The sequence below is a fragment of the Juglans microcarpa x Juglans regia genome, chromosome 3D, assembly GCF_004785595.1.
Source record: "Juglans microcarpa x Juglans regia isolate MS1-56 chromosome 3D, Jm3101_v1.0, whole genome shotgun sequence".
Lineage (NCBI taxonomy): Eukaryota > Viridiplantae > Streptophyta > Magnoliopsida > Fagales > Juglandaceae > Juglans > Juglans microcarpa x Juglans regia.
Window position 1 is genome coordinate 8,355,983 of NC_054598.1, and position 13,416 is coordinate 8,369,398.

Consider the following 13,416-nt stretch of genomic DNA (forward strand, 5'->3'; position numbering starts at 1 on the left):
ATAATTGATCTGTGGTGCTTTTCTTACAGGTGATAAAAAGGAAGCAGAACAACAAATTAGAGGCACAAGGAAGCAAAACAGCAAATGAAAAAAAAAATAGAGAAGACAAGGGTGCTGTGAGAAAATACTTCAATTCTCCCTCACATTCCACTTAAACTTGTTCAGAATCGTTTCTCGAGGGGACAACAGCGACGACGACAATGAGATTGGTGGAGACGAACTTGGGACAGCGACTGAGGAGGGGACTTCAGGACTCAGAAGGGGAGGGATTGGTAGCCTCGGGGTGGGGGGCGTTTCAATTTCCCTATAATGAAACACAATGTTTCACTTAAATGAAACATTGTGTTTCATTAAGCTTGCAATGCAGTCCCCCGAATGGGGACTGCAATAAGAATTATTCTTAAAATAATCTCACTTTCTTTAGATATAGCTACGTTGGGAACATAGAAGCAGCTGATCTCATCTGAATTGAGTTCAAATTTAAGGCTAACCCAACATCCAAACACACAACTCCCCAATCACTAAATATTACTCAACTCAATACCTTTTTACACGTGGGACCCACAACATTTTTCAACTCAACACCTCTTTACACGCAGAACCCACAATATTTTTTAACTTCTCATAAATATATATAAGCTCATCTTAACATCCAAACACATCTAAATTCATTTTAGGTGGGTCATTCTATTTGTAAAGAACTCAACTCATCTCAGTTTAGCTCAACATCCAAATGTAACTTAATTTAAAGTGTGCAAGTTACACACATTTATTTTGCAAAAGGGTGGGGCATACCATTAAAAAAATAATATTTCATATGGGTCTCATATTTAAAAAATGATATTTACAGTTCTAGGATATACAAGTCCTGTACACTCCCTTTAAAAAAGTGGATAAATCTGAAATCCACATGAACAAATCATTTTCTTAATGGTGAACTTTACTTTTTTCAAAGGAGATGTGTGAGGCTTATAGATTGTATCTAACATTAGTGTTCATATTTATTTACTTTTTTTAAAAGAAGTGCACGAAACTTGTATATCTTAGAACTTGCAATATCATTTCTCTTTTTTAAATTAAATAAATAATTGTTGTGTTCATTTGATTTCCCCTTAAATAAAATTAATTTAATCATCAAATTACTAATCTTCATATTGACCCAACTTACTACTTAATAGTAAAAAAAAAAAAAAATATTACAACTTAATAGGGCAATTTTTGGCACAACACCTCAGCATTGCCTCAATCCTGTCCCGCCTGCATTCGTTAAAGGGATGGGCAAACTTTTGCCATTTTCACCTGTGAGTTCATAACAAATACAACAAAACTTCCAATAAATAATAAAAAAAAACACATAAAATCTCTAGACTACAATGGTTAGCCACAAAATTAAGAAAAAGGATGAGAATGAAGAGAAAACATATGCTTGACCTCAAAAGCTATGCCATGACAACAACGAAGAAGACTCATTACAAGAAAAATTGTCCTTTTCGGCGCTAATCATCGTTGCTAATAACCCAAAAATCGCTGAATTTAATCTTTTCCATTGATTTTTATTGCATCGAACGTTCATCACAATTGTTTATTCATTTATAAGCTGAACCAGCGATAGGCAAAACTCATCGAGAAAAATTATATTTTTCGGCGATTTCTAAGCGTCAAAAATGTATAAAAACTCGCCCCAACTAGTGTGACTTATTTACCACTAAATCATTGAGAAAAGTCAATAGCAACGAAAAATTTCGTCGCAGATACTCAATAAATTGCCACAAATGACTAGACATTTTTCCAGTGATTATGAATTATTGTCGCCATTAAGTATTCTCAGTGCGTAATTTTTGCCGAAATAGAGCTTTTGCGGCAATTTTTTCGCTGCAAATAAGTTTAATGGACGAAAAAAATATTTCTGACGAATTTTACTCACCGGAAAGGGTTTTTAACAAAATAAAATTAAAAAAAAATGCACAAAAACCGATTACATAAATTACTTGAACTTCCCAACTCACACCCAAAAAGGTCATTATGATCCAACAACACATGCAATACCTCTTCAACTGAGAGGTTCTGCATATACTTTGATAAAATAAATTCTAGACAAGGAACATCATATACTTTACCTCCTGAACACCCAAAAGAATCACATTGCATATAGACTACTAATGATCTAATGCATTCTCACAATAAATATATTTTATATTTGGAAAACAAAAATGACAAGACAAGGCAATATTAGGTAATTACCTATTGCATATAATATTGATTTTCTTGTGTAGGATCCCCATTAAAACATAATAACAAAGGTATTGAGATTTTACAAATTTAATATATGACATTATGAATTGATCCAAATGCACAATTTAATTAGTCTCAACTAACTGCTCATTCATTAAACCAGTCAATGGTGCTCTTACAATAATGTTTTTGGACACATGTGATGGCCAGGTACCCATCCTATTAGAAACCATCCCCACAAGATACACATGTACTAGCATATACACATACTATAGGCAGTGGTGCATTCACATGGAAAGCAAGTATAAATATGATCCATCCCTAGACAATTATCTACATCATAGCCTAATAGATATATTTTTTGCATATTAAGTAAAAAGTAACTGCTCCTTTAATCAACTTCCGATGCTAGGTAGCAATAGTAGTATGCTCCAAGCAGGGGTAGGTGCAATATCAGCTTCAACATTAATGCAACCATGCAAGAACAATAGCTCTTTAAACAATAATCACCAAAATGGAGGTGGGAAACTTCAACGTGTATTTTTTGGACATCAATACTCTTGAATGCTTCTATTCGACCACCTTCAAAGGGAGTTTATATACAGTCACATCAGCATCCACTATTCCATCAATTAGGCGCATATCAAACCATTTGAAGTATGTAATCAATATTCCAACATGTTAACTCCATGCATCAGTACTATACAAGAACCAACAATTAAATGCATGATGCATTATGCTGAAAATGTATGTAACTTTTCATGAACACTCATATACATTTCGTTAATATATATTAAAACTGCATGAAAATTATTTTGAATTATTAGCTGTCAAACTCTATTAAATTAGCTAACCAAATGTATAGACCTTAAAAGGTAAAATGCACTGCTAGCCCTCTCTCTCTAATCTGTTTACCCATCCCCTCCTCTCCCAGAGTAGTTCTGGTATGTGCATTAGTGCACCCTATGTTTTTTTACATTCATACCTCAGCTAGCCAATCATAATTTACAACTATTAAACCCAATATCTCCAACTCCTTAATAAATATAGAATTTGGTTTGTTTTTTGTCCTTATTGCTTTTTCCTAATAAATTCCATTAATTTGGGAACAACCAAATGCTCCTAAAATTGTTAAGGTACCTAAAATACCTAAGCATATGCCTAGTTTACATCCATGCTCATTCATTATGCTATTAGCTAGGCAGTTTTGTTAATTAAGAAGTTGTAGCAACCATCAACTTTTCTCCAGTTCCATAGCAAGCCATATAAAGTAATTCACCATTATTTATAAGCTATAATTAAGATACACTACAACTTCACGCAAAATAAGTATTTTTTGTAGGGAGAATCATGACATCACCTGCTCGCAGAGCTTTGAGAATTATCCACAACGAATTTGTGCAAACTAGAAATCCAAGTGTAGACCAGTTATCCAACAACGAGCATCTCCATCCAGATTTTATGGAACCCTGCCAGCCCAGCGACCAAGATTCCAGTCATACCATTTGGTGATCTCGTATAAAAAAAATTTTAGTAAATTAGGGTGCATGCCAATACACATTGTAATAAGAGTGAAAAAAACGGGTGGCTGATATTATATGAGACTCACTTGCTCAAAAACTTTTTGACTTTGTTTCTATAATTGGTTTATATGGTTTCTTTCATCTGTGGGAAGATGTTAAAAGATGTTACAGATTCTAAGGCATAATCTTCAAATCCAACATTCAAATCCATGTCTACTTTCTCTCATATTTGAGAGAAGAAAAAATAATAGAAAATGAACAAGATATAAATCATCGGTGTGACTTATGAGAGAAAGACTAAAAATAGAAATAGAGGCGTACCTGTATATGAGTTTTCTGGAAAGACACAACACCAACATATTAGTAGAATAAAAAACCCAGAAAGCGAAAAGAGCATGAAGTCATATAGACAAGCGAAAGCCTTATTGTAGGTGAAGAATGCATGAAAACGTACTTTCCATAGTAGTTGTAACACATCAACATTAATCTTCCCAGGAACTTTAGTAGCAAAAACCCTTGCGATCTCAAGAAGAGTGATAGTTGCTCCATAAAATTTTCATATAATCATGTCTAATATAAAAAAAATTAAAAACTAAAGACGAATCTAAACTAAAGATAACATAACCCAAGTGCATACTAATTGCACATAGGCTTGATGAAATCATGCTATGGAGGTGGAGAAAGTACTAATTTTCTTGAGGAGCAGCCTCAATATTTTCCCCACCTCCATGATATACGATCTACATCAATTGTGTACAATTAGGGACATCAAACTACCATGAGTAGAATAGAATTAAAATTCTCTTTCAGTAGTAATGGCCACATTTATGTTAACCATCAGGCCGTTGGCACAAAACCAAAGAAAGTCGCAACATTCAACTTGATGCTTCATGAATCAATAAAGAACTCCCAAAAATTAATCATTTAAAAAATCCAGACTTGTTTCTAACAACAACAACTTTAAACGCTTCCATAGGACAAAGCTAAACATGAATAAGCAAATGTCAACAAGCCACAATATAAACTTGGGCAGAATAAAAAGAGTGCAGAGAATGGTGACGGTTTATTCCAAAACAAAAAAAAAAAATAGAAAAGAAAAAAAAGAGAAAGAGACCTTCAGGGCATGTTTGTATTGCTTGACATTGGGTGGAGGAGAATGGGCCCCAACGGAGGATTGGCGACAGTGTCGAGGTGTGGGTGGTGGCGAACGACGCTCCTAGTAGCGGCGATATAGAGAAATCTGAGAGAAAAAAAAGGTGAGGCCAGATTCGGGAAAAAGGAAAGAGAATGGCGGGGGGTTGTGGGAGAAAGAGGGGATGGCCATCGAGGTGAGGTGGCGGTGGCGTGGTGGGGTTGTTGGTGACGGGTTGTGGTAGGAACCCATGTGTTGTGGCCCATGGCCAAGCCACTAGCCATGTCAAGACAAGGCTGGACAGCCCCAAAACAGCCCCATGGGCATGCCATGGGCCCTGCCTTGACATGCCCAAGGAGGCTGGTGACCAAGCTAGCCCGTTTAGCATGGCCAGCGCGTGCCCAACATGCATGCCCAGTATGTGGGCCCCGCGCGCACACGCCTCGCGTGCGCAGCAGTCCCGCACGCACGGCGCCCATGCCTCGCTGGCGCGTGCGCCCTAGCACGCCCACCAGCACCCAAGCGCCCTGGCTGGGCCATGCCAGCTCCCAGACCAGCCCAGGGCCATGTCAGCCACATGCCAACAGCCATGCTAGCCATGCCCATGGCCCATTGCATGGGCTAGCCTAGCCCACCCATGGGCTCATGCATGCCATGGGTCAACTTGGCCCATGCCAACAATGTTATTTTTTATTATTTAATGATTTATTTTCTAAGAGACTTATTGGGAGTTTCCAAGTTGTAATCCTTATAAATAGGACCCTTAGTCTTTGCATTTACATCTTTTGGCAAATTCCCTAGTGGTAGACTATTTTGTTCTTGAGATCACCATTCGGTGCTAAGGCACTTGGACTCTTTGGAGTGTAATACTTGAATCCCTTAAGAAAGGATCACACATTGCAATTCGTGAATAGGTGTGGTTTAATCTATCTTGTTCTTTTCATCTTTAGGGTGCAATTCGTGAATCCCTAAGGATCCATTAATCTTATGAGTATTTTCCATTCCATCTCTTGCTTTCCATTTTCTATCATTTGATCTTAATATTTTATGTGCATTGTTCTTGAGTATTTATCACTTGTTCATCGTGTTCTTCATTTGTTCTTGGTGTTCACCCATTCCATTGCTAATTTGATCCATTCCATACCACATACTCAACCACCACCTTGTTTGTCATCCTTTCCATAAATTGACACACTTTACATAAAGCCTTCCCACCATCCCAATTGCCCTAGCCGAAATACCTAGCCACCATCTCCCATCAAACCCTAGCCATATTCTCCACTTACCATACTTGACCAACCCTAGTGTTGCCATACTTTCCATAATAGTTCACATTCCCATAATTGCCATTCATCACTCAAATAACGATTGACCTAGCCAAACCCATCTTGCCTCCCATCTTTCCATCTTGGTCACTTACCATAATTAGCCCTTCATCCACATAAGTCCTAGCAGTCCACCTCATGATTCCATAAGATGATTCATTCCTTTTAGAAGTCTTGAGTTCCTCAAATTCAAAATTTAAAATTCAAATTCAAATTCAAGTTTCAATTCAAATTCAAATTCAAATCCCTTAATTTAAGGAATTGCAAATCCTCTTCAATTCCTTAGATCACTCTTCCTACAATCTCTCTAAGTCAACTATTGACTTGTCATTTTAATTCAAATTCAAATTTTCCTCTTCACTAAAAGATTCCTTCTATCTTACAAACTTTCCATATCCACTCCTAAACTCTAACCCTAAGCCAACTCTTCCAAATCTTGAAATCCACCCTAGTCACCTCATAAAACCCTAACTACACTTCACCTTACCAACCCTAATCACCCTCCAAGTGGCCCAAACCAAGGGCAACCCCCAAGCCATCTCCATTGCATCAAACAACCCTAATCAACTCTTAGAACACTCCCACTCCATCAACTTGGCGCCACTCTCCAAGAACAAACCCCAACCTTATCTCTTTCATTCAACCCTAGCCTCCATCATCTTGGCACCTCATTCAAGAACAAGTCTAGCCACCCACATTGATTTGCCTTAGCCTAAACACTTAGCCTACCCAAGTGCATCATCTTCACCATTCCATTACTCAAACACCATTCCTTTGGTGAAAGCCAAGTAAGATAGCAAGATCACTTAGTCATCATCTTCACTAAGGCAAGCTCGTGGTCCTTAGTGTTAGGGACAAGACCGGGGTCCCTAACAGGATTGTGCGAGGCAGAGGCTTGAAGGAGAAGAGGGATTGTGGAGAGTGAGGGGGAGGGGGGTAGATAGCTGGAGGGAAATGACCAAGAGGAAAATGTGCAGGGTAATTAAATTTAATTAGCTTTTTGTGGAGATTAAAATTTGCCACAAATAGTCTAGTACAATTTTTCATAAATTTTGTAAAATGCTATTTCTGGTGCTTTTGATTCGCTGCTAATAAGCATTAATTGGCCGCAGAAGACTTTTACGGCGACAATGTTCGTTGTGAAAAGTATCTTTTGTGACAATTTTCTTATTTGACAGAAATAAGGTGTTGTTTCAGTAATAATAATTTTTTATGGCGAAAAAAGTCACCGCAAAAAACTTAACAGTGAATTCTCTCTCAGCATTTTCCAAATTATTGTTGGAATTCAGCAGCGAAATGGAAATCGTTGCAAATAAGAACAATTTGTGGTATTTTTTTTTGCAGAAATCTTAAAATTGCTGAAAAATGCTTGATTTCTTGTAGTGACTAAAGAAGAAAAAACAATAGAGGAGATTTTTGGAGTTTGGGTAATGATGAATGCAATGTACATTGTTAAAATGAGAAACATAAAGAACGAGGAAGGAAAATGTCATGGGTTGTAGTAATAGCTCGAGGCATGGAAGATGGCGAGAGCTGGGTTGAAAGGCTGGTGCATAGCAGTTCAGGAAAATCAGATTGGAAATGGGTTGTTAAAGTAGTTGATAGGTTGAAACGCAGTCGTTTGAGACATGTGAAGAGAATTTGTGGTTTTAGTTGTGTGGCGTCGTTTAGATAAGTTGCACGATGTCGTTTTGTGTCTGTAATTGAATGAATCATTTATTATCTTTCATTGTAAAAAGTACAATGATGTTTTAGTCTTTAGTTGTGTTGTAAACTGATATCGTTTAATTAAGATGGATAAAAGGAGAACTAAGGAAGAAGGAAATCACAGAAGTTCATTTTAGAACTATTTCTTCTTACTTCATCTTCTCTTTTCTCTTTTCTTTTTCTTCCTACCTCAATTCTGGAGATTGATTATCTCAAACAGAGTCAATACGTAGTGGGTCCATTACAGAGAACAAAAGAGATGAAGAAGGGAGAAGAATTGAGAGAAAGAGAGAAGGTGGACATGCAGAAATGGAGAGAAGAAAAATAAATAAACTACTAGGATCTAATGGTAGAATTGTAATTTTAGAGTAAAATTTTAATTTATGCGCGGATTGTTGTGTATGAGGGAGAGAGATTTAGAGAGACCGAGTTTTATAGTGGAGAAATTCAAAACAGTTTATAGGGCGGTTTATTTGACGAAACAATATAAAGATTGAAATAGTGTCTTTGGTTGGAGATTTGAATCGGTTAATATCTTTATATGTAAGAAATGAAATGAAACTTAAAAATTACAACAGTTAATGGGTGGAATGCCGCATCGGATTCATATGACTCTACTTAAAATACAAAACAATATAAATGTTAAATTAATGCTTTTTGGTGGAGTTTTGAATCGATTTGTATCTTTATATGTAAGAAATGAAATGAAATTTAAAAGTTATAATGGTTCATGATGAAACATTTCTTTTAAAAGGTTTATCGCTTCATAAACATAATATTTCAAATTTAATGGGTAGAATATCTACTTTTATGAGTAGAATACCACGTCATAATTATATGACTCTAATTTTATATATAGTAATAGATAGGTGGGCATGATGGTGGGAATAAACGGATGGATATTGCCCAAAACCCATCCCCTCCTAGTTTAAAAAAAAAAAAAAAAAAAAAAAAAATCCTAAAAGAATCCACTTGGATTCCCACCTGTTACCCACCCTACAACTTAAATTACAAGAATAATTTGTTCTTATTTTTTAGGACTTGAAATGATCAAATTATTCTATAAAAATAAGTCATTTATATATATAAAAAAATAATGAATGGTCGGGGATCAAGTATAAGTGCATGTTTGAGATTGCGGTAGAAAATATAATTTATAGTTTTAGGGAGTATAGCTTATAGCTTAAATAATAAGTTCTATTATTAAAAAATTATTTATTGTTGAGTAATCATGTGTTACAATTGTTTGGAAATAAAACACCAAAATGATACTCTTCCTCAAACATACCTTTAGCTTATTTGAGATTAGAAAGTATTTTAATATGTAACACCTGAACAACTTAATTTTTCTATTAAAAAACTTTTAAAGCTATCTAAGTACGTTTTAAGACTTCTAGCGCAACCCTAAACAGACCCTAAGTTTACATTCATTTATGATCTATAAGTTCATTGCTTTTAACTTAAAAATTTCATAATCAAGGAAGGAGATTAAAGATGGCCCTTAACAATTTGCGTATTATATTTAAACTTCTATAATTATATGGTGGAAGGAAAAAATAATTGATTTGGTAGGGGAAAACTAATAGATTTGTCTGGATGTGATCCATTTAGGCCTGGTTTGGATAGCAAAGTACTCATATCTCATCTCATCTTATTTCATCTTATCTTATCTTATCTTATTTTATCTCATCTCAATATACAAACACCATAAACACAAACATTTTTCAATTTCAAATATTCAACATTTTCATCTAATTATTACTTAATCATTACAACTTTCTCAAACATCCAAACGAAACATAACAAATAATTCAACTTTTTTAAATTTTTAAATAAAAATAATATTAAAAAATTATAACTAACAAGATTTTAATTTTATAATATTTTTATTCAACATTTTCTTTCTTATTTTCTAATATCCTATAAGTATCTTAACTCAGACCATTTTACTCCTATTCATAAACCATTTAACTATTATTTACAGATCATCTCATCTCATCTCACTATTCAAACCAGGCCATTACAAAACATGTCTTATTATTATTATTATTATTATTTTGATTATTCAGGCATGCATGCAGCATGACTTGAGGATTAGCAATCAAGTTCGTTAATATATGCAGAATGATCACATGCTATATTTGGAAAAACCTTGAACATTCAGACCAAAAAAATAAATAAAGAAGAATAAAGTATCAATCGGTTCTTTCATATTCGCTTTGAGCTCCATTTTATCGCACTATTAGACGTTGGAAGTGATCAAAAATTAAGTATCAAAAGGTCCTACCGGGAGTCGAACCCAGGTCGCTGGATTCAAAGTCCAGAGTGCTAACCACTACACCATAGAACCAAATTCATGTGGAGGGAACGTATTGTTAATCTTTCTGTAAGCAATTAGACCCACATCAACTTACTGCTGAATGAATTAACGATCAAGCTAAGACTTGTATATATATATGTAGTGGCCGCCTGATAAAGTGTTGGATCAGGAGTAAGAAATTAAAAGATTATGACATCACATCTTAATCAAGTTGTCTCTGAACCGCTGTAAAGTACTAAACGATTATTATAACACACTAAAATTCAATTCCGTACACGTGTATATATAGCTGTAAAGGAATACATAGCCACATCATATATCCAAAAAAAAAAAAATTAGCCACATCATATATATATAGTAATGTTATATTAATTATATACACTACAAGAAAAATAGACTTTTGTGACCAGTTAATTCCAGCAAAATGACTATTTGCAACTAAAATTAGTTACGAATAGTCTTTTGGTTGCAATAAATTGGTCACAAAAATCCATTTTTCTTGTAGTTATTCAGTCATAGAGTACATGACAAATAACGTGCATTCACTTTGAAAAAAACTAGGTTTTACTATTAAAAAATTAATTTTTTATTTTCACGTAAATTCTGTAATTATTCATTTTTTTTCAAAGTGATTGTACGGTGCTTACATAATTGCAATTGTAACTATCATTTTTCATATATATATATATATATATATATATATATATATATATATATATGCTCTTTAATTTGGTTGATATCGATCACTTGCTTTTGCTTACATCAAATTAGTTCCCTTTTGGTTTTATATATATACAACAAATTAAGGTATATTAATGTAACATTAATTGCACGAAATGTTATTGGAATGAGATGCAGATAAAAGATGGTCGCTGCTTGCGCCGCTTAATCGTACCAGTCGGACATATAGTTCCAACTCGCAACGATATATATATATATATATATATATATATATATATATATATATATATACAGCCTCTTCGGATTGATCACTAGCCAAAATATGTTTTATCTTTGTAATCAAGGAATGGTACTCCTTTTTTTCTTCATTTGTCTATGTTCTTAATGATCATCATGTCAGAACCATCGATGAATAATTGGGTGCTAATTAATTAGTACTGTATCAAGATATCTAAATTAAGATCCATGCATGCATGCATGCATATTTCAGAGATCAATGCTAATCATTGTCTTCGATCCTTACTCCACCTCATGGTTCTCATCGCTTTCTACATTGCTAAATCGTGACGTCCTAAAGCAATAAAAGAAGGAAACGTCGGGACCATGGATCAATATATTTCCGGGTGTCTTTGACTAAAATATGATCGGTTGGTTATCTTTTCAATAAAAAAAGAGAGAGCACCAAAGTTAAAGAGAGATATGTTCTTGTAATGCTAATCATGCATGGCCTTATCCCACCTCACTTCGCATATTGATCATGATCATCAGCTAATGAAGATAGGATTCCGAATGTTTTGAACCCAATTGTGCAAAGCCAAAGGTTGATAATACCCGTGCCATATGGTGGAGTATGGGGGCCTTCGGGGAGGCAGCCGAATAAAGATTCACCAGCATGTTCTTGATTGATTGATGGATAATTCTTATCTTCGATTCAAATATATGACGAAATCAAATGAATCAAAGAAATTCAAGAGAAAGGAAGCACGGATTACTTTTTAAAAGCCGTTTAAAAATTGGCCGGAAGTATTTCCTCGATCCAAATTCTATTCGCTAGCTAGCTAGGTATATTATTATATATATCATTCAAAGATATTATTCCTATATATATATATATATATATATATATATATATATATATATTTGTGCATGTTTTTTATTACGTACGTAGACGACCACTTTAATTAGCTACCTTTTTTTTTTTTTTTTTTTTTTTTTTTTAAATACTAGCAGTGTGATTGCATAATAGTAAATGAGTGACAAAAAGTACTGCATGCATGTCAATCTGTCTTTTAAATCGAAAACTTTGTCCCTAAAGAGCGCTGAGCAGAAAGCAAAGGCTAATAGTAGCGTTACGCGTCATCTACAATATATATGCAAACAAAGATCCAAGATCGGATCGCTAAAAAAGGGCAGAAGAACCAACGGTGTCAATCTTTATTTGCGTCATTTCAATATTTCCCCTAACCAGATATAAAGCAAACATAAACTTTATCTATATGATTGAAACAAATATTGAAACCAGTGACGCAAAATGGATAGGTTTGAATTAATTAAGGCATGATTGGGATCGATCTTAATTAAACACTAACAATTAGATGATATTGCATATTATATATATTATTCCTAATTCGCGCGTAAGCATGAATTCATGATCACCACGTACAATAATTAACAGAGCAAAATTAAAACGTTTTCTTTTAAGAGAAATATCTAGCTAGCTAGCTAGCCACCGTATTGATCATCATGATCTGCATGATGATCTAAAGGAGCCCTCTTTTGAGGAGATTATCATGTGCACTCCTTAAAGTAACTAATTAGCGACCAGATACCCCCAAAAAAAATCTTAAAAGAAAAAGACGATCGACTGTAGTACTACTACTGTACAGAGCACCTAGCTGTGGCCTTGAATCGCCTCCACCTAGCATTCCCAAGCAAATCCCAAAACAGGTAATAAAAACAAGGAATAATAACAACATCATTATTATTATAGCTCATCAAATTTGTCCTGTTTCTTTCTCTCTTTCTTTCTTTTATATATATATATATATACACATACGCATATATATATATATACACACGCATAACCGCAAAAGAACGAAGGAATTAAGGGCGAGCTAGCTTCAAGAAGAAAAAAGCCAGAACGTACGTACCCATATACCACACGAAACCTTTTAGTTTCCATGTAGACACTATCGGACAAATAAGCTGGGATTGGATGGAAAGTGGTGATTAAAAATAAAAGAGTGTGAACATCGTGTAAGAGTGAGAGATCTAGCTAGAGAGACTAGCTAGCGGTGGTGTGATTGACACTTAGGGCTGACGAGGCGAGGGATATAGAAATAAATTAAAAGAAAAAAGAAACGGCTCAAAGGAGTGTTTTTGGAGAGGTCACGTGAATCGAGCTCTACCCTTGACAACTAATTTGCGTTGTTCTAGTAACGTAAAATCCCTAGCTAAGCTCCTTTTCAACCTCGTTTCACGCTTTCTTCAGGCGCG

At 34.8% G+C, this 13,416-nt stretch overlaps 1 non-coding gene across 1 annotated transcript; it reads right to left on the bottom strand.

Moving 5' to 3' along the window:
- Positions 1–10,197: 10,197 nt before the first annotated feature.
- Positions 10,198–10,269, bottom strand: TRNAQ-UUG. The gene has a single exon. It is a non-coding gene; the product is annotated as a tRNA-Gln (tRNA).
- Between the last annotated feature and the right edge of the window lie 3,147 nt (positions 10,270–13,416).